The sequence below is a fragment of the Polistes canadensis genome, unplaced genomic scaffold (assembly GCF_001313835.1).
Source record: "Polistes canadensis isolate GaletaPanama2010 unplaced genomic scaffold, ASM131383v1 scaffold_85, whole genome shotgun sequence".
NCBI lineage: Eukaryota > Metazoa > Arthropoda > Insecta > Hymenoptera > Vespidae > Polistes > Polistes canadensis.
In genome coordinates this window covers 404,914-410,915 of record NW_014569632.1, presented here as the reverse complement: position 1 = coordinate 410,915, position 6,002 = coordinate 404,914, and the positions used below count along the sequence as shown (strand labels likewise).

The following is a 6,002-nucleotide window of genomic DNA, read 5'->3' as shown; positions in this document are numbered from 1 at the left end:
TAAATCTTTATTATATTTTACGACGCTCGAAAACAAGAATATTTTTTCGACGAATTTTTCAACGTAACGGGGGATATGCCCGTTTCGTACAACACGCAACAAAAAAAAGAGTCAAAAATAAATTCATTCGATCGCCCTGAGCTTGCATAAATAACAACGTTTATATATATATCGAATATCGACTGAAAAATGCAAATATATTTTGAAAAGATTTATTCGAGTCTAAAAATGATGTACGGTTAATACAGGAAGAGAAAGAAAGACTGTCGATCGATGAACGAACGCGAGTTTCTTCGAAAAAATTCAAGGTCGAAGGTCGCTGGAAAACGATCGATATACGGATAGAAAGAAAAAAAAAAAGAAATAGAAAGTATAGTAGAAGCAAACTTGTCCGAAGAAAAACAAAACAGAAAAAAAGAATAGAATCGAAAAGAACGTTTGCAATTTTTCACGAAAATGCAATTTATGGGAATACGCGTGACGGTGGGGAGTTTTTCCTTCTCACGTGAAGTAAATATTCCATGCCGCCATTTTAACTTTCTACCATGCAACTTTACGATCTTCTCCCATTGGCCAAGAGACCCCGGCACGGGCATTAATTCCAATCTTCGATCAGGAATCAACGAACGAATGAACACACACAGGAATAATGCGTACGAAGAACAAATAATATATGAAAAACATTTTATGGGGGTGAGTGGAGGGACAGGGAGTTTTTCGTCGGTATTTATAAAAAGATTTTGGTTCGCATTACAAGAGTTAGAGAAATTTTATACGTATAATAAAACTCTAAGTAATATTTATTTACACATTCGTCTAACTTTGCGTTCCCGTTCGAATCACACGCATTAACCTACGGAACAACGTAAGGTATGTAATTTGTAACACGCGATGGATTATCGTCACGCGAAAATCGTGACGAGCTTTTTTAGCATTCTACGCGTTAAGCGTTAACTTTTATTGACTTCTCTTGGAAATCACATGATTATTTTATTCGATAGAACGATAGGAAAAGAAAAAAGAAAAAGGAGGAAGCTGATCATCGATGATTGTTCAAACGATTCTTGTTAATCTTTTTCAAAATTTTCTTCCCCACTCCCCCCCCCCAAAAAAAAGAAAAAACAATATAATATATATCGGATACGAATAATAGAGACAATAATAAATGAAAAAGTAACGCGCTAGGTAGCGTATATGAAATTCGGACAATTTGCCAGAACGAATATTTACGTCTTGTTGCGAAATGTTGCAACGAGAATCTTCGGAATATCATTTTCACGCTGATTCAGTTTCACGGCAAATGCGAAGAACGTGAGTCACGCGATTCGTAAAAAGGTACGCTGCGATGTTGCCTCCTGATTCTATGAGTATTTTTCTTCCATTTTTTGTTTCTGTTCTTTCATCGTTTTTCTAAAACTTTCCCCAAAGTGTCCCCACGTGTCTGAAGACCTCGTTGGGAGAATTTACTCGTAGTAAAAGTAAAGTAAAGTTGTCTTGCAAAGATTAACAACTACGAAAAAGAGAGAGAACTGGTCGTTCTTCGAAGTGTCGTCCTTGACTGAGGGAGGTCGCCGACTCGGAAAGGTCGTTTCACCTTGGCGAACACGACGATCGATGGGAACGAACGAAACGAACCGAACCGAATTAACTTACTCTATCGCGAAAAAACACTGATATTTCTTCTAATTCGAAATAATAACGGGGTTTAATAAAATTATTACAAATTTATGAAACATTTGAATAGAAATTCGAATAAAAAAAGCCAACTAACCTATTTAGAAAATGAAAGATATTCCATTGAGATATATTGTTGCAATACTTTGTATGTTAAATGTATTTTTCTATACATATAAAATAATGTTGATGAGATGATGACATCTCGACCGAGTGTGTTAGAAGAAAAAGAAGATGAAGAAGAAGAAGAAGAAGGGGAACCGCGATGGTATTAACAGTATATAGAATCATCGTCTGTTCTGTTGACTGCTGCAATGGGCGTTAGGGATTGGGTGATTCGTGTTAACGAAAATAGAGGCGCCGTTTTGCTTCGGTAGCCCATGTCCGAAGCCACCAACCAACCAACCAACCAACCAAGCCCTCTTATCCGTCTTATCTTTTGTGATTACGTAACAAAAACTATACCACAACGCATCGCCCACGTCGTCGTTGTCGTTGATTTTCATCGTCATCGTCGAATGATCATCATCAACCATTAGAAAATGAAATAAGATAAAGAGTAAAAGAATAATCTAGTATTCGTGTGACGTATATACTTCAAATTTCGAGCATTAAACTTCTTATTTTGTCATATTTGATGAGAATAATGTTCAGGGACAACGGGACGACATCGAATTTTTTCGCAAAATTTCTTTTTTTTCCTTCTCCTATCTTCCATTTTCATTTTGTTGCGAAAACTCGAATGATTACAAGGTAGCATATGAATTGTTGGTCGATCGGTCGTCTTTAAATTTGCACATCGAGTGGTTTTTCGACTAAAACTAAAGGACGACGGGCAGAATCCCCCAATAATGTCGGGAGAATTTAAATGGATTCGCAACGGGCAATCTCTCTTTCTCTTTCTCTTAGGTTCGAAATCGCGAGACTGGTGGTATATCCCTTTTGGAATACGGTTCGTGAGAAGGACGTAGGGGGGGGCAAGAGAGAAAGGGACCCTTCCTCGAGAATTTATCTAGGAATATCTCAAATATGTGGGATAGAATATATTGATTCACGAGTTATGGACATGGTTGGACGCTTAACGAGGGCGATTCCATGAGAACGATATGAACGCTATGGGAAGATTTCATTTCCATTAAATAAATCATACAAACAGAACAGAAAAAAAAAAAGAAAAAGAAGGAGAACAAAAATGTTTCGCTCTGAAAACGTTTTTCGGTTGAAAGGAAAGAGGAACGCAACGGCTTCTTCTTCTTCTTCTTCTTCTTGGAATATCAAAACTGACGAAAAAGATTACACGAATGTGTCAAGAGAGAGAGAGAGAGAGAGAGAGAGAGAGAGAACAAAAAATCATAGTAAGTAAGAGAAAGAGAGAGAAGGAATGGTTGATCGGCGCCAACGTCGACTCGGGCCGACTTATCGCCGGCCAATAAACGCCACGCACTGTGTACACACATGAGAAGGAACGCGTTAAGAACACAAAGAACTAACTCGATTGGCTCATCCGATTGAGACTACTACTACTACTTCTACTACTATTACTCGAGTGATTCTCAAAATAATTCTACTTAAAAACGAATTTTTTATGCACAAATGAAATAATTTCGGCAGGAAAAAAAATTAATAGTGTTATATATGTATATACCATAAGCATAAATTTTGTTCAAATATTTAAATAATCGTAATATTTTTCTTGCACGCAACTTAACTATACTTCTTCTTTTTCTATCATTTACACATTTCCCCTCGTGGCACACACGCCTTTTTCCGCGAGGAAATCTAATCACGAACACACACACACACACACATACAGTAATATATATTTCTTTTCAAAGGAAATACTCTCTCGTTGTATTTATTTTTCTTATTGAACGTAATAATAATGCATACTTTGGTAAAGAAACTATAGTTGCTTACTTATTTTTCAAAAAGAAAAAGGAAACCGAATAAATCTTTGTCGTTCGTAATGAAAATTCTACGGTTACAAACCTATTTTATGTATTCGAGCGACAATAATAATAATAATAATAATAATAATGATTTTTTAGAATCGGAGAGAAACGAATATGATAGTTGGACTGCTCGTAAGCTCGTTCCCGTTTGCCTTACCTTGCCTTTTATGTTGGCTTTCCCACGTTCCACCACTTGGCTCGTTGTCGCAATGTTGTTCTCCCGGCATTTCTTTCATTCTATCTTTCTCATTCTTTCCTCTTTCACCTCTATCTATCTTTTTCTTTCTTATTCTCGTTTCCACGCATTCCTCCTCCTCCTCCTCCTCCTCCACCACCTCTTCCTTCACCGCGCACGACTTTTCCACGCGGGTTATCATCGCGTAGCCCCCTCGGTGCCACCCTGTTCACGTTTTCGTCACGTTTTCTTCTCGTCATCCGGGCACACAGTCACTTTTTCGCATCAGCGAATTTCGTATAAAGTTATTTTCTTATTGTATAAAATATATTAACATGAGATACATGAAATATCGTCAAGATATCAATGGACAATTATTTCCAATTTTGAATGATCCGAAAAAATTCTTATTTAAAACAAAAAAAAATTAAAACGGGGGGTCTAGAGGGGACAACACTTAGCAATTTAACGATAGATAGATCGATCCGATTCGATCAATCGAAATAAGACAACGCGGAACGCATGCATGCATGTTAACGTTGACGATGATACTTCACGATTGTCGTCGATTCCCGCGGGGTACGGCACACGCTTCTTTTTCGCACTTCCGCCGATCGTAGCGCATCCTACCGAGCGAATAAGAAAACACGAGCGAGTTTATGGCGTTACGGATATACTTATTTTTCTTTTTTTTTAGATTTCTTTTCGATCATAAATATGTAAAATGACAAAAATCGAGTAACAAGAAGAAAAAAAAGGAATTAGAACCGAAAAAAAGAGTCTCTGTGTGTGTGTTGTGTGTAAAAGAAAGAGTTTGAAAGCAAGTAGTTTTTCGTTTTCTTATCGTTAGCGCAAATTCTTTGGCGCGTGCTCGCATGCGCACGCGCGCTCGCCCAATTCGCTTCTGCGCAATCTGCAAAGAAGAACGTAGTTCTTAAACGAAAACGATGGCAGCACGGTTTTGAGAGCGCGCGCGCTTCTACGACGATGAAACTACGGACGACGACGACGATGAAACTACAACTATGACTACGACGACGACGACACACTGGGTGGCCCGGTGGGTTAGCGCACGGCGCAGTTAAAATGGCCGCGTACGTGTGTTGTTCCCCTCCACCCTCTTCTTCATCACTTCTCTCCACGTTTTTATTTTTTTTTTTTTATATAAATCTACAATTCTATATCCCACTTGAATATCTATATTTTCTTGATATATTTCGTTAACGTACTGTTATCATCCTTCAGTAAAGAGCAACTATAACTAATCCGTGCACAAAATCCTATAACGAATAACGTGCATAATTAAAAAATAAAAGAACCCAGAAATACCACTCGCGTAAAGACTTTTTAAATTATCGTACGAATGATTTAATAAATGTTCAACGAACGAGACAATTAAAAAAGAATAATAATAATAGGGCGTGCAGAAACTACGATTACACGAATTATGCGTTTTTCGGTAAGGAACGATCAAAGAATAGGAGCCACGCGCGCGAGGATTCGCGCGAGACTGTGCGCTCATCGCGAATTCTGTGGCGCGTCGAACGCCGGATAGCGAAAACGCGCATTTCTATAGGTGTAGTAGTAATAAATATAGTTGTATAGTAAGTAGTGTAGATAGTAATGTGTAGTAGTGTTGTAATAATGGTAGTAGTAGTGTAGTAGGTAGTAATACTAGTAATGTAGTAGTAGAATGTGTGTATCTGTGCGTATACTATAAAATGAGAGAATGAGAGAGAGAATTAGGGGGGGGGGGAGAGAATGGGGGGGAGAGAGAGAAACGAGGAAACGCGAGCGTCGCAACTCTCAGCGCCTGCTATTGGCCATCGTTTCAACTACCAGGGTAAATAGCTCTGTTCTTTGAGTGGGGGTAAAAAAAGAGAGAAAAAGAGAGAGAGAGAGAGAGAGTGCGTCGGGCCAAGTGCGCCAAGAGTGTCGTCACATCCGGTATTCGGGTGGCGCTGGCCGACGCGCCCCTGCCCAACCCCACCTCACCCCCTTATCCATCAACACCCCTCTTTACTATACTACGCTTTCTCTCTTCTATTCCTTTTTGCTTTGTGCGTTTGCGTGCGCGCGATAAATGCGGGCACACACGCTTTCAACGACGCGTGTTTAAACTCAAGTAGGGTGTGCGGGAAGGAAAGTAGTTTACTACTACTATTATTATTACTATTTACTATTACTATAACGTATAACGT

At 38.8% G+C, this 6,002-nt stretch overlaps 1 protein-coding gene across 4 annotated transcripts in view; it reads right to left on the bottom strand.

The window, feature by feature from the left end:
- The window catches only part of LOC106786852 (serine/threonine-protein phosphatase 4 regulatory subunit 1-like), a 131,702-nt gene that overhangs the window by 73,313 nt on the left and 52,387 nt on the right, over positions 1 to 6,002 (bottom strand). Inside the window, exons 1-2 of one of the 4 annotated variants that reach the window (XM_014748691.1) lie at positions 5,031 to 5,328; positions 3,784 to 4,207 (exon numbers count right to left, since the gene is read on the bottom strand). The exons of the other annotated variants lie outside the window; for them this stretch is intronic. The gene's annotated coding sequence lies outside the window, so the exon portion shown is untranslated. Of the gene's footprint in view, positions 1 to 3,783; positions 4,208 to 5,030; positions 5,329 to 6,002 lie in introns of those variants that run through there. 4 annotated transcript variants of the gene reach the window in all.